Below are 26,549 nucleotides of genomic sequence, written 5' to 3'. Positions count from 1 at the left end.
TCTGCTTTCTCTTCTGGTCATTACAAAACTTCATCTTACACCTTTGAGGACAGGTAGTATTAGACAACATCTTTCTCCAAATTAAGATGAACCCCCAGAGCTCTTAATAGATAAGGATTTCTGTTTTACTCTTGAAAGAAAGCTGTATCTTTATAAAACAAGTATCTGTTTTGATCAAATTCTCCACAGAAGTGAGTGAAAATATTTTACTCAAGCTCACCCAGCCAAGATTTCACCCTGCTAATACTAATCTATTTCTTTGATATATCCCTTTGACTAGTAACTTGATGTAGGCAGGAAAAGCCTTGACTTGGCAGGGCTTTCATCTTATATGCATAACTTACACCCAGGAACCTTCACTTCTGTGATAATTATAAAAATAACTATCTAACCAGAGCTTTCATCTTGCTGTGCGGAATTCCTTTATGTTACTAGCCATAATTACAGGAAAGATTTCAGTAATATTTTAGGGAAACCTATGAGGCTTATTTTCTGAGATTTTAGGAATCTGTTGCTTTCAGTTGGAGCTGTTAGAGCTCAATACTTCCATAAATCGTACTAAATCTCCACTGTGTTTAGTCAGATGCTACTGGAAATGTTTTACAGTTTCACATTATGTATCCTCTTAAGGGAGTAATAAAATATGTTACCAATTGATTGGACTTCAGTAGACTGAAAACTCCCCACTGCATCATATTCAATACACTTCGGGACTGAAACGTGCCAGCTGGTTTAGAGTATTTAGTAGAATTGCATGTTATCAAAGCATAAGAAATAGAATATGGTATCCCACTGCAATGCTAGGTAGAATTTTAGGTACTGAAATTTAATTACTCAGGTTGTATTAGGGTAGCAGTTCTTTATCTCTTTTAATCCAGCTCATTATCATTTGAGAGGAGAGACTTCTGAGTCAAGCACAATTGCTGGTAATTTACTGCTTGTGATACCAATGGTCTCTGGAGGCAGGTCTCTGGATAAAACATCCAGCCATTGTAATGTTAAAAAAGAAAGACTGAAAACCAGAATGGTTTAAAGGAATAAGTGAAGAACAAGAAAAACAAAATTAAAAAATCTTCTTTTAGGAATGCCTTTCACATAACTTACAATCACTCACGGATAGGTTTTTCGATAACAGCTGAGACCTAGTACTTTGTGGACAATAACATTTTGCAGCAGAATAACCATTAACCTGAATTTGTTACTCCAAACCAAAACACACTAACAGAATTCATGGGGTTTGGAAGGACTAGATTCACTTAAAACTCCTCCTTGCCTTCTTAGAGGAGAGAGGAAATCGCAGAGACTAGGTTATATTTTGAAATTTGCAAAAGATGTTTGTCCACTTCTCCATAGCAGCAAATTCTGCTTAATGTTGGAAATGGACAGTGATCAGTCAGCAAGCAGTTACTAAGCACAATCAATCAGGCAAGTCAAAGAAAGCCTGGAGCAAATCCCCACCCACGAGGCTTGACATAAACAGAAACAAAATCTAAACATTTTCTGTATCTTTTCTTTCCCAAGAAAGAACATTTCAAGCTTTTTATTGGCACATTTATCAGTCTGCTCTGCTGTTGACAGTCAGGAAGTTCTTAAGGAACTTTCTCTGTTGGTACACTGGAATTTGCTGTTACAGTGATAATATCATAAGGGAGAGTAACAGAATGCAACATCAATTATCTTTCCACAGTACTATGGTATCTTGCTGTTAGTCATCATTGCAGCATATTTGAAATACAGGTTTACAGTCCTAGAAGAGCAGTGAAATACGCAGGAGAGGTAAGTGAAAATGCAAAAAGCATTGGAAGCTGCGACTACAAATTTAAACTGTCTTTCACCTTCCCTAGTACTTGATGGCATCTCCCTACCTCCATTCTTTAAAGATTTTCTCATGCCAATTATTTTAGTAAAGCATTGTTCAGATTTATGCTTTTTGGAAATGAAACAGAGGACAATAACTACAGTGTCATTACACAGTAAAATGATCAAAGGGCTGCTGTTGCCTTGTAGGAAGCATTCAAAAATGCAGTCTTGTACTTTCGTTGATCCATCAGATACTATGTCTTTTTTCTTTTTTTTTTCCAGTTAGATTCTGCCACATTTTTTTCGTTCTGAGGAGAGCTACTCTTCCCATCAGACTCACAAGTTTCTGTGGATTTTACTCAGCAACATTCCATATATTCCAATTAGGCTATTTGAAGAATAATGTCTTAGTAAGCAGGAATCCTATACATTTCCTTACAGAAACTCAGGAAGTAATGTACTATTTGCTATAGAAACTGAGTACATGTAATCAACATAATTTGAATTACTGTGCATATGTTTGCTTGAAATGACTATTGGCAAGTGCCTGAAAGGAAAGAATAAGAGTTCATTTATCCTTTATGCTTATATTCATTATTTGCCTCTGCTATGACATCATAAGCATCTAAAGTTAATGGCATAAAGAGCCTTGTAATTTCAAATTAAGAGTAAGCAGCAAGAATATATACACATCCTTAAAAACTCTCAGCTTTACCCCATGCATTTTGGCTCTGGACAAATATTTATTGCAGTCCATTGCAGAATAAAATAAACACCACACACTGCTGTTGTAGAAACCAGAAATTTCTTGAAATCAAATACTTCAAAGACATCCATGTGGAGCATCATTATAGGGATGCACTGCAAAATGCAGCAATAATTTGTCTTAAGGAGTACATTGTTGATACAGTGTAGTTTTCTAAACTGAATTGTCACTGGCAACTCTTTATATATTTTGAGAAATATGTATCATATATATCAATATTAAATGTTAGATTATGCTTTCTTGTAATGATAACACATCTTTTCTCTACAAAAAAAAAAAAGAAAAAGAGGATTAGGAAATCATTTTCACTATGCTGTTGAGCAGGACACTAAGTGGGTGCAAGTTTTCCTCTCAAGCTTCTCCTGAGTTCTCCAGGCTTTTACAGTGAGCCTATTCCCTGTACTTCCTCCCTGTGACAGGTTGGGGGAGAATGTATGAGTCGTCTTGTCTCTAAATCTCTATCTGCCAGTAAATGCTGTCATGTGTTGTCATTATATATCAGTAGTAAACAATTACTACCTTGTTCCCCCCAAAAAAGAAAAAAAAGAAAGGTGTTTGGGGTCACAGAAAATTAATGTCCAACTTACCTGTAAACTTACAGGTATCAGGGTTTTCTAGTGCCTGTTTTTCTATGCGTATTTGACCTGGTTTTGGACAGCTGCATAACTTATCCTAAGTTTACCTCTCAAGGTTTGCCTCTCCACTAATATAACCATAACCTGAGAAGGTATCTGTGAGAGACAAAGTCTCCAGCCATCAGCCCTTTGGGTGATTTATTATTTTTTTTTTTTTTACATTATCTTTCACTCATTAAAAAAAACCAAGACCAACAAACTGACCAACAACCACAAAACCAACCAACCAACCAAAGACAAGCCCAGCTTATACAGATAGCGTTTGCACAGTCACTGAAAAATCAAGAAACCTAAGCTGCAAATCTGTATGGGAGATAAGATCCAAAATTTGTTCAAAAGTCTTGCTATCCCTCCCCAGTAGAACAAGCTAACAACTCGTGCCAAGACTGTACCACCACACAATTTAATGAAAACTTTGGTCATCTGTTTGCATAAAATAGTAATGTGGCATTTAGTCGTTTCATGGACCTTAGCATGCCCATCTGTAAAACACATACTGTGTTGTAAAATTCATATAATACTTTGCAGGGGTTTTGTAAAGCTTAGCTAACTAATGTCAAGCAGTCTGACAAAATTTGCTTTTCAAGTGAAATCAATTTATCTAAACCTTCACAGGGAAGAAGATTTCTTAAGACTTTTTCATAAAGCTCCTATAACCATCATGCTGACCATTTATTATTTATACATCAAAAGCAAACTGTAGGAGAGAAATGGGCAAGCCAGAAAGCTTGAAAATAGTAGCTTTGGTTGAAAAAGAGATCGCACTGGGGACACAAAACTGAAGTATAGAGCCAATTTATGGCATTGTATTTGCGTGTTTGGTAATGGTAGCAAATTATTTTGGAAGATCTGCTGGAGCACCTGATCTTCCTTGGACATAAGCATGTGATTTGGTGTTGGAAAGATTTGTTTAGCTAGTAGAAAGAAAATCCAGACCTGATCATCTTTGAGAAATACTGAGAAACCTCCTTCTTTTATAAAACTTCCTTAGCCAACCAAGAATACCTTTCGTAATAATTTTTCAGTTCCTTCACCACCCCTGCAGACGAGAACAGTCACCCAATAAACTTATTTAGAGATGTTTAGGACATGAAGGAATCAGCGATTTTGTAATTACTGCTGAAGGTTTCGACTTTGAAAGTCTAATTGATACAGAAGCTACTGAGTATGGAACGTGTAAAGTGACTGCCTCTTATCAAATACTGAAATGAAAGATATGTGCCACCTCTTGTCCATGTGTATTAAACTTTACAATGGTGGAAAAGGGGTAGTAAAAGAAACAAAGGAACTTCCTTGTCATGGAAGACATGGTAAAGGATTCATGAATTCCCGGACTGTTCAACATACTGAGGATGAAGAGGAGCTCCAGCACCCACTGGAAGCAGTGCTGATTTCATAAGTTCATGGTTCGACACCATGGATCTCCAGGTGGGTCAAGATTATAGAGATACACCAACCTGGAGGACTCCATGCTGTTGAGCTGTTCATAAGCAGCGGAAGCCAAAAACCTCTTCTCAGCTACCAGGTTATTTTCCTTGTCTGCCTATGGAGCTCTGCTGACTGCATTGTTTGCTATCACTGGAGGATTTTACCCATGGAGAAAACCAAAAACCTTCCACAACTGAAGAGAGGAGCAAAGTGTCTCTACTGGGGACTAAACCACAATCAATACTGATAAGGAGATACGGTGATTTCCAGGTCATTACTGAATGTGTGAATGTGCATGCACCTGTGTGTACTTGCTTTTACTGTGGATTTTCTTACACTTTTCTGTGAATACTGTAAATTTCCGTTCATTGTCAAAGGGAGAAGCTGAATGGGTATATGATGTCCTCTGTGAAACAGTAACCAATGTGAATAGCTATCTAAAGCAAAGAAATCAGGCATGTTCTGAAAAGGTATGCCTACACTATCAAAATATATGAGTATGATTCAATTCTCAAGCCCATACCTGTCTCCCATCCACATAGATTACCTAAAGGGGTTTTAACAGCTCTGGATTAGGTTATTCTGTGATTTTTCTGAGAAAGGAGAGCTTGAGTCCACTCCCAGCCTCTGTGTGAACCCAGAGTTTTGTTTAAGTGATATTGACAAACCAGGCTGTGGTGGGGCAGGGAGTCTTATGCTCTTACAGCATCACCAGATATGTGAAGTACAGCTTTTTCTGTTTAGTGTGGACATTTTTTGCTATAAATACAAGTGTGGATGGAAACCTTTGAGGTCATTGGGAATAGCATCTTTGCATCCACTTCTGAGCCTCTTTTCACCTGAAAGCATAGACATACCTATAGAGGATCATGTCTTCGTCATGATAGTAACTATTTATATGCATTGGTATAATTCAGTACTGAGCCGTCTGTTGTTCACCTGGGTAAAGGAAAATCTTGGCATACTGGAAGAAGGGAATTACCTTACAGCAGAAGACAGCTGCTCAGGTCAAAGACCTTGGTGCTGTTGCCTCACAGCCACTTGAGAGCACTAATGCTTTTCAAGGAGGCAGACAATGAACCATTGCAAAACACTTTTGCTCTAAGGAATTCTCAGTGGTAAAGCTTAGGCCATTGTCTACTAGACCTATTTACATTTTGTATTTACTATTCAGGATTTCTAGTTGAGGGTTGAGTAGGAGGTTGGAAGAGAATAGATGTGAGCAAAAACTCTATAAAGCAGGATGCATTTTTATGCATGCTGCTCCGAACCATAATTTAAATTATCTGGACTGCCACTGATGAGCAATTTAAAAGCAATGGAATTTGCACAGACTTTTGTTTTCTATTAGTCTTTTCTTTAGGAAGAAAAAAAAAAAAGGGGGAAATAAAGAAAAGAGAGAAAGAGAGAGAAAGGATCTTTCATGGGATAAAGTGACTTCCGAGACTGAACAATGGATCTGTATTATACAGTATTGATTGTGACAAGCCTGTGAGTTACATGGAATTACAAGCTCCCTTGCTATCTGTTGTGCTAGGGCCATTCCATGAGTTACAACTTGATATGGGACCCACAGCTGAGTGGTCATTATTTCATTCTTTTACCTCAGCTCTTAAAGCTGTTGGCAATGAACAGGAGGAGAGGGGAGCCTATAACCAGGGAAAGTAGATGCAGTGTATTACTGACTTTCATATGCCCTATTAGCATACCGCTGGCTGACATGGGGGTAACAGCCCTCTCCAAAGCAATCTGCAGTAGTGCCACCTGCATACAGAGAGCAAGAATGCACACTGGGTGTCATTTTCTTGTTGGTGACCTAGTGCCACGAAAGAAACTTTGGATTCCAGTCAAGTCAGCAGATCATTGTTACTAAGCAAAATATTTTTAATGAGGTATAAATGCATCCTCCCCCTGTTCAGAAGAGCTTTGTGATGTAGTGTGTTAAATTCTGGCTGTGCTCAAGGAGATCGCTGATGTTTTTGAAAATAATATTCATCTATTAATGCATCTTTGATTGTCCTCAAACAACTCCTGGAGCAGAATGGGACCTTGCTGAAGCAGAGGGGCTCAGGTCTGTCTGTACCAATATGTATAGACAAGCCTGGAGAGAGTATGCTATAATCATTTTCCCTTTTTTCCCTTGCCTTCTGAAGAAAATAGACTCCTACTCCCTCAGGCTCCTTTAAGAAACTCTGTGATAACTTTTACAAGTTCAAGCCTTTTTCCCATTATTTACGGCTTTTATTTTTAGCCTGTGATTGGTGCTGAATTACAATACACCATGACAGCTGTTTATTCACGTGTTATAGCCGTATCTTTAACTCCAGTCACTCTCTGTCTCATTGCAATAGACTCTTAGAAGTACAAACATACTTAAAAAGTAGATCACATTTTGAACTAAAAGGAAAAAAGATGACCATTTTCATTGTTTATAAAATTTCATGGCATTTGGGTATTTGTTAGCAGGCTAAGTAGTTCCACCTGGTTTGTTTAGTTTGCAAAGCATAAGGCATACTCCAAACTGGATAATCAAGTTGCCCTTTTCAACCTGCTGATTTTATAAGGGTTATAAATCCATCCTTTCCATTCTGGAATGGCTGGATAAACAATATAGCAACTGCTTGAAACTGGTCTGTATAAAACTAGGTACAATAAACTGCAACACTAATGTATCAGATTAATCTGGTTTAATGGCAAGGGGGTGGTTTCTAAATCTATTCAGCATAGTGCAGCTTAATACATGTTAGAATTCAATTTCCCCATTCCCTCCTTTCACCATAAGCATGTGGAAAGAAAAAGGAGTAGAGGTAAGTGAAGGAAATCTCATCTTCTAGCATGTAAGCTAATAGAATATAGGTTTAAAGTTATGCCACCATCACCACATGAAGGTTTGCTGTCTTTCCTCACTAGAAGCACAATCCACTTCAGATACAGGACACTAGAGAGCAACACAGAAACCTTTACACGGTATTAAGGTTTCATCTAGCATTAGATAGCTCATTTGTAATTCCTTTCTACAAACATCAAATATGGATGCAGACTCACCTCAGCACCAGGAATCTCCCCAGATCAGTCTTGCTGAAGATTGTATCTCACCAAATGTCTTTTAATACAAAACATTGTGGTTGTTCTCAATCCTTCTAGGTGCTGGAATATTTTGATAGAATAGAATGAGGACTGCAAACTCACTTTCTTTCAAAATATTAGATGCTATCATTACCTGATCCACAGAACTGGGATTTTAAGGAAGAAAATAAAAAAAAAAAGCAAACATGATTTTTGTTAAAATTACAGAATCTGGCAGTACTGGTTCTTTCATCTTATTTATACAGATTTTTGCTCTATAAATTATTATTGTCTTTTTCAGGAAAAACAACAAAAAAAAACACCCTGCCCCCCCCCCCCCCCCCCCCGAACCAAAAAACCCAACCAAATGAAAAAAAACACCCCCAAACCAACCAACAAACAGCAAATAACCAAACCCATAAATAAGCACGAATTCTCAGTAATGGCTTCTTCCCCCAGCTGGAGCTGCTGAGATTAAAATTCTGTTTGTTGTTCAATATTACTTTATTGAATGAGGAAATTAACACTCTTTTGAAGGAGTTCTGTAAGATGAAAGCCAGTTTTAAATAGGAACAGAACCTATTCATAAGTTGGATTATTGCTCTCTCTTTCTTTATTTAGTTGTACAAAGGATGTAGCCTTCTCATTGCTGTATTTTCTATTCAGAGAGCAGAAACCATAACCATCATGCATGTTCCTTCTTTCTCATTTTTTACAGCATTTGGATGCAGGTTGCTTCTTTGAGAGACAGGTGAGAAGAGAGATCCCGCACTAAATTCCTAGCCTGACCTCTTATCAGGCCAGTCATACTGTTTGCTGCCTTCTTGAAGATATACAGGAGGTGCTCTTTTACTCCCCTGCATCAAAGATATTCATTATGGGCACTACTCAGTAGGTGCTATTGATAGGCTTTGGTGGAGCAATACCATTACCAATGCCCTGAAGGAACAATAAAACGCATGTTTGCACAATTAATGTAGTATCAGTGTAAAGTGTAAAAAAGGCACTTCTTGTTCACATTATACGTGTGCCCTTGAAGATTCCTACTTCAGTTTACTGGTCAAACCAAGATTTTCTATTGTTAGCAATGCAGAGCTATTGAAATCTGAAAGAACAAGCTGTATTCTGTTCTAATGTATGCACCATCAGCAAAATTGTCAACTACGTCTTAGTCACTGCGCTTTTATTTTAGGAGGTTTTAGACACGAGGCTGGATTTTCAGGGCTTGTAGACACTCAGATTAACTTTTTACTTGTGGACTGAGCAAATATGGCATAGAAATTTATATAAGCCAGTGAATATGGACTAGAACCCTGCCTAATACTTTTACAGTATGACTTTTGTGGTTACTACTGACCTTTGCAGTGAAGGCCAAATAATACCATTATTACTCTGTTTTGTTTCCAGAACTCTTTTCCATTTAATTTTTGCCAACTGTGAGCTCTGTCTCACACACATAATAAAGAGAAGAAAATAATACCTTTAGCTCGAAAGCTTTCTAATCAAAGGCTAGAGGGTTGACATTTTACCTAACAATAGCCAAAGAAATCTATTTGCTTTAAGAGCCTTTGCTAATGTCAAAGAAAATGAATAATACCTTTACTATTTAGTAAGCACCAAAGCTTTCATAACACAGGTGTGACGATGTCTCATCTTTATAGTGGGAGGCTTTACAAGTGAAATCTACTTAGTCCAGTGAGGTACTCCAGTTTAGTACTGGAGGTGGGTTTCCTCCCAGTTGGGTTTCAAAGTCTACATAAAAATTGGGCTTCTAGTCTACAAGGTCTGGCTGAGAGTTTCTCTACAGTAAAGAAACATCCACTGGTGTCAATTAATTCCATCCTACAGTGGGGCTAAGGGGATTAATTTCTATCTAAAGTGTTCTGCTTTACTGCAGGGGGACCCTGTTTTCAGAACACTAAATTCAAGTAAACGGTATCCAACAAAAGGAGAAAGAAAATAACTTCTGAACTCCATTTTGCATGTTGTCTCTTTCCAGATCCAAATCCCAGTGAACATTTATTTCAGCTGGAAAGAGGCATGCTCCCCCAATGCTTGATATAAGACTTATGGTGAAGTATGAAGAGCAAGGAATGACAGGCAGAATATCCTAGTGACAAAGACCTGTTGATGGTTGTAGCCCAACAGACAGCGCATAATAATATCAGTTTAGCTGCCAACAGACTAGAGTGCCAGTCACGGCATTTTGCAGAACCTTTCTGAGGATGAGATGGTTCATAAGGAAAGCTGTCCTGCCTGTTTTGATGTTAAGCAGGAACTGGCTTTTAGGCAGAAAATGAGAATGGTCAGCTGGAGATACTTTGTCATCAGGTAAGTTTGAGTGCTTCCACAAGGATAATGTTAAGGAGACAGAAATATTCTGGTGGGTACTTGAAAGAAGAGATTGTGCTTGTTCTTCTCCCCCACCACCCTGTTTGCTGAGACTATAGATAGTTATGTGGAAATTACTGGGAGCTAATTCATTGATTTCAGCAGGAGTTTTACCAACAGGGAAAGGTGTGCCTCTGAAGACATTTGCACCATGGCAAGCATTTTAGTAGCCTCTTCTTTTCATAAAGAAAACGTCTATGATCTCAGATGCTGAGTCTGGAACATATCCTAATCCCCAGCACAGTATTTGCTAATACTCTGTCTTAGCTGTAAAACACAGAACAAACTACATTTGTGTATGAGGGTTTTTTTCCTAACAAATAAGGTATGTCCAAAATTACCATACCTAATTCCTATTTAATTAATGGTGCCACTAAAGGAGGATTCAAAGTTCCCAAGAAAATTTACCTTGTACTAGATGCTGAAATCACAATCAGTTCTAGCTCAGAGGTAGACAGCTGAATACCCTGGACATTAAAGCTCCACAAATAAATTCTTTTCAGAAATAAGCAAATAACCAATGTCCTACTAAGATACTGCTGTCAATGATCTTAGTCCCCTTTTCTAACTTAATGTTCTCTGTGTCTCTGTGATGTGTAGTTATGTCATTATAGATGACTTGCTCATAGCTACACCAAAAATTATTTTGTTTTGTTCTCCTCACTTTTACAGCCTTTCCTTCCACCCCAAACCTGTAGGTCTTCTACCACTGATTGCTCCAATTTATCTTTCCTAAATTCATTCCAGGACTTTCTAGGAATAGAGGTATATGCAGATATTATTACAGGGCTATACTGAAATTATGGAAGAGATCTCTCTACTTCTTCCAGTATGTTCACATATCACACGACAGAACCCCCTTCTTCATATTGAAGAATTACTATTTTTTATATAATTTAGCCCAATCTGATATAGAACAGCATTATTGTTCTTTACATTTATAGAAATTCACTGTAGTAAAATCATGTACGAATTTGCTAGTCATCCTTAACAATACCAAACAAGTTCAGTAAGGTAAAGTTGAAAATCACACGGAGTAAAAATGGAAAAGAGCTATTAAACCACCTACTGGTGTATGTCTCTTCTCTTTCAGGGTTTTCCTGCAAACATTTTAATGGTGTTATGACTTAGAAATTGTACCAGTAGACACTAGAAGTGTACTCACATATATGCTTTACCTCTCTGGAAGCAGTGCCAAGAGTATTTTGATTATCCTTGGTAGATGTCTGTATAACCTGGTATTAAAGAGCTTCATGGATGGAGGTGCTAAAAAATTCTTGTGATACACTGGTCCAGTGTTTAACTCTCCTTTTAGTTAGAACCTTTTCCTAATTAGCAACCAAAATCTCTTTTGTTGCAAGTCAAAGTTACTATTCCTTGTGTTACTGTTTACAACCATAGAGAACAGTTTCTGACACTTTGAAAAAGCTTTCTGAAATTCAAGCTTATCTAGAATAAAAGAAATCCATTTGTCTCAACTCTCTCTATTGCATGGTTTCTCAACCTCTGATCAGTTTAGTTCTCCTGTCCCAGACACCTGACAATATGCATATTGGCTTCTACTAATATCCATATCTTCTCCAATGCTTTATTCTCCCTCTTATGTTTGTCCATCTAATTTTCACTTCTTTTATGTAACATTTTGTTCTGGCCCTTGTTAAGTTTTGGTTTATGATTTTTATTTTTTTTTTTTCAGTGTATTTGATTATTTGAAATTCTGCCCCCTATGCTAGGTGCTTACCATTCTTACGCATGTACTAACATCGGTATAGTTTGTGGATGGTCAGTTCTTACTAACATATCCCAGGGATTTTGGGGAAGAGATCTGGGGGGAAGAGATTGTTATCTTTGTGGAGTCGTATCTGTTTTATCTGCACCAGACTCACTAAAAGAAATACGCTGCTCCACATTGTGGCTTCATCTAAGCACAACTGCAGGTTTTTTTTTAGTAAATGACCTTTCTCAGAAAAGTGTTAAATCACACTGTTCCTTGGTATCTATATTGCAGTGCAATATACTAGCTCATTAATGTTACCTCTTGCTCAGGACTCTCAATATATTCTTTTTCTCACTTTCATTGCATATTTGTATTCTGACTATTTTTCTTCAAGTTTGACAGCTGATGTAGCTTTTCTCCTGTCCTGGCTCCAACTCACAAAAATATACCTCTGAAAAAAAGTGTTTAACAAGACGTTTAACAGTAATCCTGAGTTTAAAGTAAAAATTACAGCAACAGATTTCACAGCCAAGTGGAAAATAACTCCTATCCTTCTCTTTTTCATGTGGTTAAGTGCACTCACGAGGATATATGACAAAAAGAGGTGTCACTGTGCAATGTTCCCATCAATATCCTGGCCACCACCAGGTCTAGAGGTATATTCCTAAAATTTTACAGGGGATTTTAAGAATTTTCCTTAATAAGTGTTTTCCCAAATGACAGCTGAAGTCAATTCCTATTAGCTTTCTATCTGCTCTATTTTTTCTCATAATATATTCACATTGTTTCATTTTTAAGCTGTTGATGTTGTTGTATTAATGAATATGTTAAATAAAATTAAATCAAACAGCTCTCCCAGTAGCCACATTAGAGGATATCACTCCCAGATCAGACATACTGCAGAGCTGTTATCTTTATTTGCAGTCTTTATTTTTTTCCTTAGTTCCTGCACCATGGTGTTTCTTTTTTAAGTCAGTTGCGGTTTCTGAGGGTCTACATTAGATACTTTAACATATTTTATATTCTGTCTCTTAGATTATTATATGAGAATATGGAGATGAAAACTGAAAAAATCTATTACTGATTTATCTTTTAGTACCTGCAGATACTGACCTGAGGGTTCTGGTGCTACTTAAACACGCTGTGTTCTTTAAGTGAAACTACATGCTGTTGATGCACATAATTAAATGCTGGGTTATAGCTGCCCAGTTAAGACCAAAACTTGCTATCTCTTGCCTAGGGGCCAGAACAAGGCAGAGGAAAAAGGCATAACTAGGAAAGGAAACCAGAGGGTGAAAGACTCAGGGAAGCAGTCAGCAGCTACTGCTTCCATCAGGAGTCATCACTGCAGCAGTATCTGCTTTTAGGTGCCTTCTACTCTTTCTCCTGGCAGTAGCAACAGGGATTTCTAGAGCTATGGCCTTTGTAAAGCCGGCAGCAAGTCCTGAGCTTATCTGCTCTGCTTATCTGGCACTGCACACAGTGGCTGGTTCTGCCCAGCATGAGACCTGTGCCTAAGGGTACTGAGACCAAACACTTGTTAGATCTTTACTGACCTAGTTAAAATGATACCACTCTCTAGTATAGATAGGATCCATCCCAGATTCCAGCACATGAAACATTCAACTTCTCATACAGCTGGCAAAACACAGGGCCCTGGTGGCACTGCTGTGATCTGCTCTAGCAGGCTGGGAATATGCAGTAAATCTCATTTCATCGCAAGCACCAGATGCTACCCCTCAGCTCAAGACACAGAGGTGATAAGGCAGTGTACCAGGTCTATTTATAATCATAACCTTTAAAGAGCTCATTTTCAGGACTAAGGTCAACAACATGATAACAACATTGGGCTGCATCTCAGTGTGGTGCTGGTGTAACATGGTGTCACGGTGGCATGGTATAATGTGGTGTTCTCATGTCATATATTGGCTCATATCACTTACAGATAGAAAATACAATACCACTAAGTGCTCTAGGGGCTAAGAGATATCTGATATTAATACAGTACTATACTCAAGTGTGCTTAAAAGCATTAGAATGAGCAGGAGCACCCTGAAGCACAGTGAGAAAGCAAGTTTTTAATGGCATTTCAGTCTCCTATCAGTATCCTCTATCAAGATCTACTTGATCTTGGTAGCGATAGGTGACAGAGCTCTTTTACTTAACAGTGTGTCTGCAACAGCAATTTTTGTCTTTAGTATTTATTAGCTTGAAAAAAATGTAAAGGAAAAAATATCATCAGTCTCCCTCTATCAACAGGCTCAAGCCTTTCTTCATACACATGAAAAGAATAAGATCTTAGAGAATCTTGGGCTGCTCCCAGCTATTGTATAGCCAGAAACTAACTGAAACATCTGAAGCTTTAAACATGGGGTTTAACCAACAACAACACTGTACAAATCCTCCAGAGAAAATCTGTGGTGTGTCTGTAAAAGCTCCAGAACATCTCACTTTTCTTCTTTTCAGTTTTTGTTTCCCCACTTTCATGCTTTTCATCCTCCCTTTGTTTCTCCCTTTATCCCTAGTTTTCCTTCCTCTGTCCCTCTTTCTACTCCTTTATTGTCATATGCTTCCCATTGCCTTCATTCTTTTATGGGAAAGATTCAGTCCTGTGATGCAGGATGCTTTCACAGAAGGTATTTCAAAACAGCTTAGAGACATCCAGCTTGCCACAATGAGATGCCAGTATTCAGCTATCATTGAGGAGATACTCATTGCAATTCAGTTCCCGACGCCCCAGAGACTCCCAGTAACTTCAGTGTTTGTATCCCTTATAGGATCCAGCAAAGTACAACCAGTGACCTCAGGAGATTGCTGTGAGGTTTTTTTAATCAATATACACAGAAACTTCCAGAGATGAAGTTACAGAATAAAGTTCCTCTTATTGAAGGAGAGAAAACCATCAGAGGCTGCAGGAGGCTTTCAACAGGAATGATTTTATGTTGCAAGGAGTTCTGCATTCACTATGAAGCCTCTAGGACCACTGGTTCTCTCTAATAAGTGTTTTGATAAACGAGGTCGTGTTCCTAAAGGATGCCTGATTGGGATGTGTCATTTCTCCTGTAAAGGATTATTGCAATAGGCAGATACTTATCATCTCCTAACATTCTTAAGGTAACAATGTTTTTTTTAAAAAAAAAAAAACTAAACAAATTACACTTCTTCAAGGTTGTTCTCTGCTGATGGAAGTTATTAGACTGATAACTCTGAGAAACAAAATCCTCTGCCTCATAGCATAGCTACAGTCAGCGTAACAAAATTTTGCATATTTAACAGCACTGCATGACCAGCACGGATCAACCCTCATCCAGGGACAATCCTCAAAGTCAAGGATAATATGGCTTTCAGTTATATTGTAGCTAATGCAAGGAACTATTGCCACGGTTCTGCATATGCTTCAGCCCACGGTCTCCCCATAGCCTTTAGGCAGAGCATGACCATTAGAGCAGATAACTTAGCCTGCAATTTAGTCCTAAGAGACTGCAGAAATTGGTGTAGAGTGAGGTGGGAGATAACTAAACTATTTCTGGGAGCTTCTCCTTTGCTGTACTCTCTCCCCATATCACCTGACCAGAAATGAGCCCTCTTGTCTCCTGCCTGAATATTGTGCATGCCATGCAATCAAGATGTCATAGGTTTGGGCATAAGCCTGGTGTGTGAGCAGGGTGCCCATGCTGTGGGTCTCAAGAGGAAAGGCCAGGACATCCAGTCCTTGCATGCTTTCGTTAGAAGCAGTGTCACCTCCACATCACCTTCGTAAGATGAAAGGTTTTCCAGCCGTGCCCTAAGAAGTTGAGACCCAATATGGAATACAAAAGTTATTAAGTGGCAGGGAGTTGAAAAAAACCAAAACAACCAAAGATCTAGAGAGCAGAGAAGGAATTTCTGGTCCTTCCACATAAGGCTGAATTCAGAAGAACCAATAAAAAATATCAAGTGTAAATAAACCAAAATTCACTCCTAATAGTTCCTGCTTATCCAACTGTTTATTCAGGGCATACCATAATGTCAAAATTAAACTACATGAAACCAAAAATACAGTGGATAGTTCCTTATGCTATCTATTCTAGCTTTTTTGTTTCTAGTCTCTACTTAAGTTTTCATCACTCAATTTGAAGGAGCACGGTAGGATGAAATAATTCATCTTATACTGAGGTTATGAAATGTTCAGGTAAAGGTGACACAGAGATTGCACAGAGCATAGACACCCATTTTTCTTCTGCTTCTTCTTTCTAATTTGCAACTTCCTCACATTCCCAATTAATGATTTCTTCAGTGCCAGATTCCTAAATTCTTATTTACACTCACTGGTCAACCTCTGGGTTTTAGTATCTCAGTACTCTTTTCCAAATCTACATTTTTTTTACTACACCATAATACTAGTGCAAATAAAAGGGACAGATGAGAGTCTGATGGCCTATAAAATCATTATACTTTCATTCTTTGTCTGTGAAGTTTTTATTTCTTTTCTAATACTGAGTCATTTTGAAACTTGTAACTGGGTACTAAGCTGTAAAATGAATGGCAATGAAGCTGTTTATATCAGTCAAACCTTTAAAGTAAATAGTGGCAAAAAGAAAAAAGTAGAAAAGATGCCTTTCATACAATTAACACAATTGTTTTAATAAAATAGCTGCAGGAAAATAGCTATACATTAGTATAAGTAATGTTTCCTCACACTTCCATATGTTAGGGAGAAATGTAGGAACCCAAATCCCTTTTGGAACAAAATGAAAAGTGCAGATACCCTACAATAAAAACTTGGTTCCACATTTGCAAACATAGCTAAAATACAATGCTTATTCACATCATTCTCCTTTCAGAAAACATTACAGAATAAAAGGATAGGAGAAGAACCTGGTACACATTTTGCTTTCTATTGTCTCCTCAGGTTTACAAATCCCAAACATATTCTTTATTGAGTTTTAATATTGAAAAAAGCCATACAGCTAAATGAGACATTTGTTTAGTAGTGGAGTATAAAAATTGCAAAAATTTCAGCTTAAATTGATACAGTTTTCTTTACTTCAACATGTGCGGACCTTCTGGAAGGACTTCTTTCTCCAACATGCCACATTGCTGTTCTTAAGAGCAATGATTTCCTGTTCCATGAACAGTAGTTGACACTTCCCTCCCTCTCTTTCCAGAAAGATTTCCTTGTCCTGTGGAATTTCATGAAATTAAAAAGATTGTCCCATTTTTTCTCTTGACTTTCAACTATCTACGTATTCATCTACTCCTACTGGGTTTGAATAGACAAAAGATACTAAAACTCTTACCTAAAATAGCATTGTTACTTCTAGTACTGCACTTCAGTAAGTTCTATCATCTTGGGCACCCCTCAGAAATTGCAATTACAACTGTTTATGACTGGAGATAATGAGCCAAGTTTTCTGCTCATATAACCAATGAATTTCTCCAGTTGCATAGTGGAATTTTGCCAACAGAAAATTCGTCAGAGAGTCAGTCTGCCACAACTAGAGGGAAATCATAATGGAATTTAACAGAATTTCCTTGTATTTATTGTTAGACAAGAAGAGAGGAGAAAAAGAGCCAACTATAAGATCTTGTTTCATTTCACTCACAATCTCTCAGATAGAAATTGAACTTATTATGAGATCCAATTTCTCAGAAAAGGACCATTCAAATTCCACAATCCACCCTTCTTTGTGACCTTTCACTTGAATTTCATGTAGCCTTGAAACGTTGGCATTGATGGTGCAGATAGTTTGAAACATGCTCATTACTTCCAAGATATTTTGCCTCCCGTGCTTCTGCAGTAGGGTCTCAGCCTCACCCACCTTATTCTTAGCCCAGAACCAGCAATCAGGTTGTCATTCACATCACACCTGCCTCTGTCAAGAGGAGAGAAGCAATGTTTTCTCTGAAGAATATCTACAACAGTGTTACAAATATAAATAAGCTGGGACAGGCATCTTTCATTTCCTTAAACATATTAGACTTCCAGTGTCAGGTCAGGGCATTCAGACTAAGTATAGAGAAAATAATGTAATTAGATCTTGAATCACACAACTTTCCTGAGAAAGGTGTCTGTGATCAGAAACACTAAGCTCAGCTATGATGCAGTACCACACACCCTATTAGGGCACGGGTAAGAGCTATATCTTCTAGGTGTCACTGTTTATTGAAAAGAAAATTCTTCACCCTCTTTAGTGCTGGTGTTGACTGCAGCCATATCTGCTTTGATAAATTTTGGGGATACATAAAGGTGTAAATGAACCAACTGAATGCTTGTAATGAAGCCTTATCTTAATAAGACCCTTTCCCTAACTTTATATAAGGTATGAATCCTGTTGAATTGTTATACCACCTGAGGACTAATGTGCAGGGCTTTGAACAGAGGTGGCCTTCAGCCTCACGTGTGCAGGCAGGGAGGTTTCACACTCTGGGTAAAGCCTCTCTGCATGATTCAGCTGGAATAAAAAAGTTAAAATTATGCTAGAAACCTGCTTTGAAGTATGCCTACTCTGTCACTCACAAATGTTTAAGGGACAAACTGAGGACTGCACAAAAGTGTGGGGGACCACTGCTGGAAGTATATTAAACAGGGTTCAGATACGGCTCAGTCTGTATATTATATAGTCAAGGTTCTCTAAACCTTGGAGGTTGGTTAAATGTCCCCAGATTCTTCCACCCTTTATCACTCTCTGTAGCAAAAGGCTAAAAGAACAAATCATTCCCAAGTGCTTCCTTGCTTTTAGTATGCAGCTTCTCCCTGATCAACTATCACATATGTGTTTAAGACATGACAGTTGAGAATTGTTTCTATTGGAAACAGCCTCTACAGGGAACATCATTTTCCATGGGGAAAATGATGTTTTCTCACAGTTCCCTGTTACCCATATATTGTCTGGAAAGGGACTTCAAATACTCAAGCCTAACATGACAAACACCATAATTTGCATTATCAAAATCTGAAATTCTGCATTTTGGTGAAGATTTTGGAAGAAACAGAAACAGAGAGGTTTGCAGTTTACATCAAATTCTGTGGTAATTTTTCTTCAAAGTTTTGCTCTGTTTGGTCAATTTTTTTTTTTCCAAATATCTTTTAAAACAAAAATCTATTCTTTACCCTTTTAAACAGGGAATTTACACTACAGTTCTGTAAATTCTTATATACACCTAAACCACTAAAATAAACCCTTCAATATCTCCTAACTGAAAATTACTTCAAAATAGTTTATAAATGTTTAAGATAATTCTGTCATAGTTATATCCAAGGTTTTTGTCCCTTCTTACATTCTTGTGTTCCTTAGTCACATCCAACTAATATTTTGAAGGCAACCCTTTATTGCAAGATAACAGTTATTTTATATGAATATCAATTATGCAGAAATGTGACTAATAAAATTTATTTTTCTGAAGACAAGATCATCTGCAAAATACATGTTAACTAGTTACAGACACTTCATTAGTGCCAAGTGCTTAAACCTTGATAAAAGAACTGAATCTCGCAGTTGCTGTAAACAGTGAAATTAACATGGATATCTCCATGAAATGGGCTGTTTGAAATTTTGGTTCCCCTAACAATATCAAATAATATATTTGCTCTTTTTGATCAGATGCAGTGTCTGTCATTGTACTAGATTTTATAATTCAAGGAACTTTTGCCAGTATTGGTCATATTTTCTCTGATAAATATGAAACTAGACATAAATTGTAACGTCAAATTAGACTCGAGAAATACAGTAGTTTGGAAGAGTTTTTTTCATCTTTAATATTAGTGTAATAGTACAGAAACACTTCTGACTTATGAAACATCTTTTAGTTAGGTTCTACAAAGTCTCTTACATCTAAAGACATCCCCTAGGGTTCTTTAAAATGCAAACTTCATGTAGTAGATGATGTGCTATTCTTCTCACACTCTATTAGCTTCATAGTTTCATTAGTAACGTGGAAATTTAAAACATTACTTGTTGTCTTGCATATATGATGCAGAGAGTCAGATCTTTCATTCTTCCTCCCTGACTACAGTTTACAGTTTCTTTAATTTAAAGAGCAGATAGATGTCTGTGTAGGGAGTGTTTGCTATGGACAAGCCACGCAGGTGATCAACCTTGGCATTGTCCCATGTCTCACAGTGTAAAATTTTCACTGAGCAGATTTCAGGTAAATCATCTGGCCCACTTCATCTAATAATACTTCTTCAACATACATGGTAATTATACCATCCTTCTTTGTTATTCATTTGTCCCCAAGGAACGGCAGTTTAACAAACATTTCCAGTGATGTGGGTAGTTAAATGAGGCAGTGAGTTATCTCACTGACCACATGGTTTTTCCCTTATGACAACCACTGCAGCCTGGTGTCATGTTCTTTTTCAGGAAGAATTCATCTTCCAACCTGGTAGACTGGTAGAACTGGTCCCTTCCCTGCAAATATGAAGCAGAAGGTTGAACAGAGACATCCACAGTTTGTGCCCCATTCTGTGGTTCCTCTGGTGTACCTGTCCAGCCCCCAGTAAGCCCAGCAACAAGACTGCTTAAGAGCTGGCAGAGGCCACAGAGTGATGCTCTGGCTTATGCGGGTCATCAGCCATTCGTGGTTGCAATTTCCAAATCTCTGATAACAGGTTGCTGAGAACACCACAGTTCCAAACCTCATTTTTTACATGAGGTGCTTGCACGTTTTGATGAGCACATTCATTCTTATTCCTGTAATGGGAACAGTCACCATGAGGCAGAACACAAAATTATACTTACCTCACCCTGTTAAGCTCAGATCCAGCTTTCGGTAACTGTGGGTCAACTGACAGGGCCATGGTAGCTTTTATCCTTGTGCTCAACTGGATTTACTTTCCTATGGGAAAGAAGCTTTCCTTCCCATTCTCCTCTTCCCTTCCTCTTCTTTGCTCTTTTAAATGGTGTAGTCATTTGAAAAGTGGGTTTCTTATACAACGTGGGCATTCATGCAGCTGTGATACTTTCAAACCACTGCCACCTGAGTATAGGTTACCTTTTAATTGCTGTCTTATTTTTGCAATAGCATATCCAGAATCTTTTAAAATCTACTGATAGGCAAAAGACTTATGTTTATAGCAAGAAGTAAAACTATCTTCTCGCATAAGGAGGAGTGCTGACAGAGGTGTTGTTACCATCATTTTCTTTGAAAACTGCAGTGAGTGATGTTGGTAGGATGGTGAAGAAGAGTTAGGGTTCTCATACCTGTCCATATTTGATAAGAGTATTACTTGTGGTTTACTACATGTATTATCAGTGACTCCACAGGGTCACATAATAGCCCCATAATGTCATCACCTAGGATTTTAAAGGGAAAATAGATAATATACGTAGCAGTCTTCCTGAATCAAAGGCTTCCTGGTCTGGCACAGTTTTGCTTGTGTAGGAATGTTTGAAGAGTCTTAGTTCTGTTTCAGCAGAGAATAAAAAACAGTATTAAGCCCATTAAAGGGCTCCTCAAACAGAATGGTTTCCTCCTGAGAAATGGGAAATAACATGACAGGCACAGACCCTGTGTACAATAAATGGATTTAAATGAACTGAAAGTCAGAAAGTGTCATCTCCTTTAGGGTGGTTTACATATGCCTAAGTACATGATACTATGGTAGGACCAAGTACATATGGAAATAAAATTGTCAAAATATAACAGTTCTAATAAGGTATTTCAGATAGGTTTAAAGAATGGAATTATTAGTGTGGAAAGTGACCTCGTTAACAGGGTCAATGACTAGAAGAAGAGGGAAAAGGAGAAGTCAAGAGGAAATTTAAATGTATTCACTTTACACAGAGAAGAGATGAAGTTTTCTATATATACACAGACATAAACAAACAAACAAAGAGCCAGGGAGAATATGTAATAGGTTAAAATCTATGTTGCTGTGATCTAAATTGAAGTTGCATTGAAGAATATCAAGACACAAATGCAGTATTAGCTAAGATAGCTCTAAATGTACCACAATGGAATAAATGTTCCCATTTATTCTTGTAACATCCGGTTACTTTGTATTTGATTGACAAAGTGTCGTCAGGCATTTTTTTTATTTTGCACAAAAAATGTTTTGGATTACAAGGTATTTCCATAACCAGGAATAAAGCTAACAGAAATAATAAATAAGAAGGAAGGACAATTTCACGGACAAGAGAGTCAAAAACATCCACAAAACTGGGCTCCAAATTGTACTCTGTTATTGACTCTCAAGGCTTTCCTTTGGAAAAAGTTCAGAGCAAAATTTTCTTATTTTTAATTTAATTCACACAACTGTGAAATAAGTTGACGTCCTTGCTGCTTATACCCAAAGGGGATTTCTGAGTACAAATTAACTGTAATAGCAGTTTACATTTGTCACCTTCCTTCTCCATTTCAAGGAGGAAGAAGAGACAACAAATCTCTTTTATACCATCCTTCCAGCCATGGAAAGTCCTTTTAGGTGACACCAGGCATAATAACTTTTCCAAGATACTACTTGTCTCTGACTGACCACATGAATTAGTGTGCTGCAGTCATGTTCCTGACGTCTTCCTCAATTCTACTGCACAGATTTCTTTGTGAAAAAGAAAATGTAGCTATGACTTTATCCCTTAATTACTTGCCTGTAATAAGTAATTTTTATTACAGGCAGTAATATTTCCTTTCATCCATCTTACCTATCTCATTGATGCACTCATTCAGAGGGAAGAGTTTCCTTCTTTGAATATTCAAGGGCAAGATGCTCAGTCACTGGTATAACTGAATTTAAGCCACAACGGAGTTATATAGATTTATATGAGCTGGTGACTTTGCCTTGAAAGTTTCCGGTTAGATCTCTGATCCCAAAGTGAAGAAGAAATCTGTTCTGCCCTGAAACATAAGAATTACTTCCATCAGTTCAGACAAGTAGTGTGTTGAAATCTCTATTCTCTCCAGGCCTTAGATATGTGCAATACTGTCTTCTGCAGTCACCCTGTACCTTCTCACCTTGTTCCTTTCCATTATATTCTGAAAAGTTAATAACAATGTCAAGACAATCATGAAGTTACTTTACAGTGTCAGTTCCTCTGCCTTTTCCCTGCTCTGTTTTACTTTTGGAACAAGTGTACTGTCTATATACATTGGAGAGTTAAATTAATCTCTCTATTAGAATTGTGGTTTGGCCATGAACTGTGTTATTTGGAAGTAATTGAAACTTGGAGAAAGCTGTGGTTGTGAATACAGGAGAATGCTAATGAACTGCAGCTCCTTTTCAATCCATAAGCAGACAGAAAAGTTATTCTTATTGAGGAAAAAGCTTACATTCAGTTATGATTTTGGCTGAAGCTAAGATTGGTGTTTGATTAGTAGAGATACACTGTTTACCTAAAATGAGAAATTCCCTTAATATTAACCTAAAACTCAAGCTAAATTGATTTTCAATTATGAAAAGATTTGGTTCATGTGTGCATTTGTCCTTTTATTATTTATCCATACATGAAAATACCAGCAGACAAAAATAAAGACTGTTCTCATCAATCTAGTTCAAAGAACAGAAGAAATAAGAATTTTTAGAAATATCAAGGGAAAAAGTGATTAAAATTTCAATGAATTTTGAAATATTTGCTGAGGCCAGCAACATTTCAGATTCTTGCAAACAAGGGGATTTCTATTGCATTTTAGTTCATTGAGATGAAATAATTGTTTTTTTCACAAGATTTTCAGTAGGATTTGTTTACCAAGGTTCAGAGAAAGTCAATTCCTCTTCAGGCAGAATTCTGAACTATTGGATGCTTATCTAAATTCATTTAAGCACTTGAAGAATCATCTACTGCAAGTTCAACCCCAAATATTCAAAATAAAGGAAGCCGATTAAATGTTCAAACTGGTCATCTGCTCTATGTGACCCTACTTGAATGAGAGGGTAGACCAGAGGACTTCCAAAGGTCCTTTCCAACCTCAACCATTCTGTGATTCTATAATTTATATGTATTTTTTAATGCTAGTATCCTAAGATCACTTTGGTCTTTTAAAAAAAAGTAGAATATTTTCTCCTCTTTTATTCAGATATGCAGCACTGAAAATTAGGAAGGCTGTAATCTAGCTATCTGGCACCATCACTAGTAATGCACTTACGTGTTTCATGATTTTCAATATTAAGCTGGTATATGCATTTGTGTGCTTCTAATTTTGTGTGCAAAACCTCAAATTGTCATTGTCAAAACACAGAGTGGTGAGATACTTATTCAGTGTTGAGATTGCAGGACAGCAGGCTAGTAGAGAAGTCTTGGAATTGCTGAAGCTACTTGTCATGTCTCTTTGAATGAAACTCCACGAAGGACAGTACCAGTAACAAGTGTGCAAGAACCCATTGTTGCCATACACTTGCAGAGGAATAGTGAATTCCATAGGATAATTTGGAAGAAACCTACCTGAACTGTGTTGTTAAATATTTTCTGGAGTTCTTTTCTATGGATTTTATTATTACTGACAGCCTCTGCTGCTCTTACTAAGTTCTTACTTTAAGAGCTCCTTGAAGCTGCCATATAGGAGCAAAATGCCTTTCATCCTAAGACAGAGGAAATGGGGAGAAGTGGCGGAATGGGGGAAGGACTGTGAGTCCAGCTCAAACAAATGTACACATGGAATAATCACAAATATGTGTATTTTTTAATGAGCCTGGCCTAACTTTAACTTTTTCCTGATAAAGTATTCAAACTTTATAAATACTTATGTGCAGTCAAATACACAAACACACACTACATACATGTATAGATGCATATGTATTCACACACATACTTGAAGGACAGCTGTGAATAAATTGAGTTATAAGGTATGAAACCTGGCTCATCACTGCTTTGTTTCAGCATTATGCTGCTGTAATATAATATATTAATGTAAGCATGCCAATATAAAAGTGGATAAATATAGAAAGCATCTATATGCTGCATGCTGCAGATAGAGAGGAAGGTCACATGAGTAGCAGTATTGACCTCTGGAGTCTGAATATCCTTATATCAGACCTTGGTTTTTGCAAGGAATTCAGCACCGTGATTCCCATGACAGCAGTCATGGCATTGACAGGTATCACAACATGTAGCAGAGCAGCAGTTAGTGGTAGAAGTAGGAGCCCACATATCTAATGTTGTGATACTGCAATCATAGGCTGCAGACCGTGGGAGCAGCAGACAGCTATTTCCAGTAAGGTCCTTGACAAAAGAATTAAGAATTAAGCATTGCAGTATAGAGGTATATTTTCAACAATCAGCCGCTAAACTTGTAAAGACTTCTAACTGAATTGCTCAAATCCATCAAGGGAGGGTTGGTCAATGCAATACAGTTCCCTCCAAAGCTGTTTTTGATACCCCCAGTGTTTCTGGTTTTAAAACCGTTTTTCAGTTTCTTGACATCAATTCTATTCTCTATCCATCTATTGCAGTTTTCCTTCAGCAGTTATTCGAGCTAAGCAGTTTGATTAAAATTACATCATATCTGGTTCTGTATAATCAGGATTTCTTCTCTGCGGCTCAGAGGGCAAGACAGCCTGAGGGTTTCACATCTGCTGAAGAGCAGTTGAGGTTTTAAAAGGAGCAAGGGTAGCCTGTGAAGAGAAACTATGAACACCAGTATCTAGTCCCGTTATGGGAGAAGAGAAGACAAAAAAGAGTGCATGGTAGTTAAAACTGAAGGGACTTGCCCTCAAGCAAGAAGTTGTCTCCTCAGGGTATACTGTTGGGTTTCTGGGGTAAAGAAGTTTCAGTGTTGCTTTTTTTTTAGCCTTTGAAATGTGCTGCATGGAACTGCAAGGAGGCAGGCAACAAGGACACAATGGGGGAGGTTGAGGTTTGGGAATGAAGCAGTTGTCTAATCCAGCAGATGGACAACTTGCAATGTTTTTCCTCAAGCAAATTCCCATAGAGGAGAATTCAGTTGGAATTTGAACCATAATAAGAGAGTGTTATGAATTCAAATATGATTTTGGGGGCAGAGGGGCATTACGGTTCTCTTAAGTATCTATGATTATGAAACTTGATAAACTTGCTTTTCACATAAAAACAGCAAGAAGTGAGGCACCAGGACTTCAACTGTGAGGGTATATGAGTTTTCCATTGTAAGTTATGACAGATCTCTCTCTATTTATTAATAATTTAATTTTGAATATAACATTTAAATATCCCAGAAAATCAAAATGAAACCTTATATTGCATCCAGTTTTCACTGGGAAGTCAAGTTTGTTTGAAAAGGGCTCCATATTTGCAAAACCAGGGTATGAAAGATGATGAGTAGGAATCAGGCTTTGCACATGTTGTGAAACATTAAGTCAGAGGCATTTTGCATGGGTAGAGCTTTGCAGAAAAGTGCTTACACTGCTGTTGTTAAAATTCCTCTAAGCCACCCTAGGTCACCATGACCTTCACTAGCTCCCTTAACTTGGTTGCAAAATGTGTAAATTTAAACCCATCTACCCCATGGAGTTGTAGAAAAGCGTTCAGAAATGGTATTTAAGACAAGTTGTTGTACACAAGAGATTTTCTAAACTATAATATATAACAATATTCTACACAGTTGTCAGTAAGAGCAGCTAAAGTTAAGCCACAAAATAACAGTTTTACTGACTCTTTTCAATTATATAAACAATGAAGAGGAATAGACGCAAGGCAGATGAAACTTCTAATATGGAGTTGAGTAACTCAAGAGGATAGAAAGGTGAATGAAAAGCCAATATTGATTTAGAAAATGAAATAGATTCTTGATGTTATTTCACTGTGCAGTTTGACAATGTCTGAAAGTACTGTAGCTGCAGCCTGCAGCTGGAGGA

The 26,549-nt window shown here is 37.6% G+C and overlaps 1 protein-coding gene across 4 annotated transcripts in view; it reads left to right on the top strand.

Moving 5' to 3' along the window:
• CHRM2 (cholinergic receptor muscarinic 2) overlaps positions 1-26,549 on the top strand; it is a 146,839-nt gene that overhangs the window by 25,914 nt on the left and 94,376 nt on the right. For 2 of the 4 annotated variants that reach the window (XR_009964364.1, XR_009964363.1), the window contains exon 2: positions 1,688-1,776. The exons of the other annotated variants lie outside the window; for them this stretch is intronic. The gene's annotated coding sequence lies outside the window, so the exon portion shown is untranslated. The remainder of the gene's footprint in view (positions 1-1,687; positions 1,777-26,549) is intronic. 4 annotated transcript variants of the gene reach the window in all.

This window comes from Pezoporus occidentalis, unplaced genomic scaffold (genome assembly GCF_034315485.1).
Source record: "Pezoporus occidentalis ecotype Australia unplaced genomic scaffold, CSIRO_AGI_Poc_V1 ctg19, whole genome shotgun sequence".
Classification (NCBI taxonomy): domain Eukaryota; kingdom Metazoa; phylum Chordata; class Aves; order Psittaciformes; family Psittacidae; genus Pezoporus; species Pezoporus occidentalis.
This window is presented reverse-complemented; position numbering and strand designations above follow the sequence as displayed.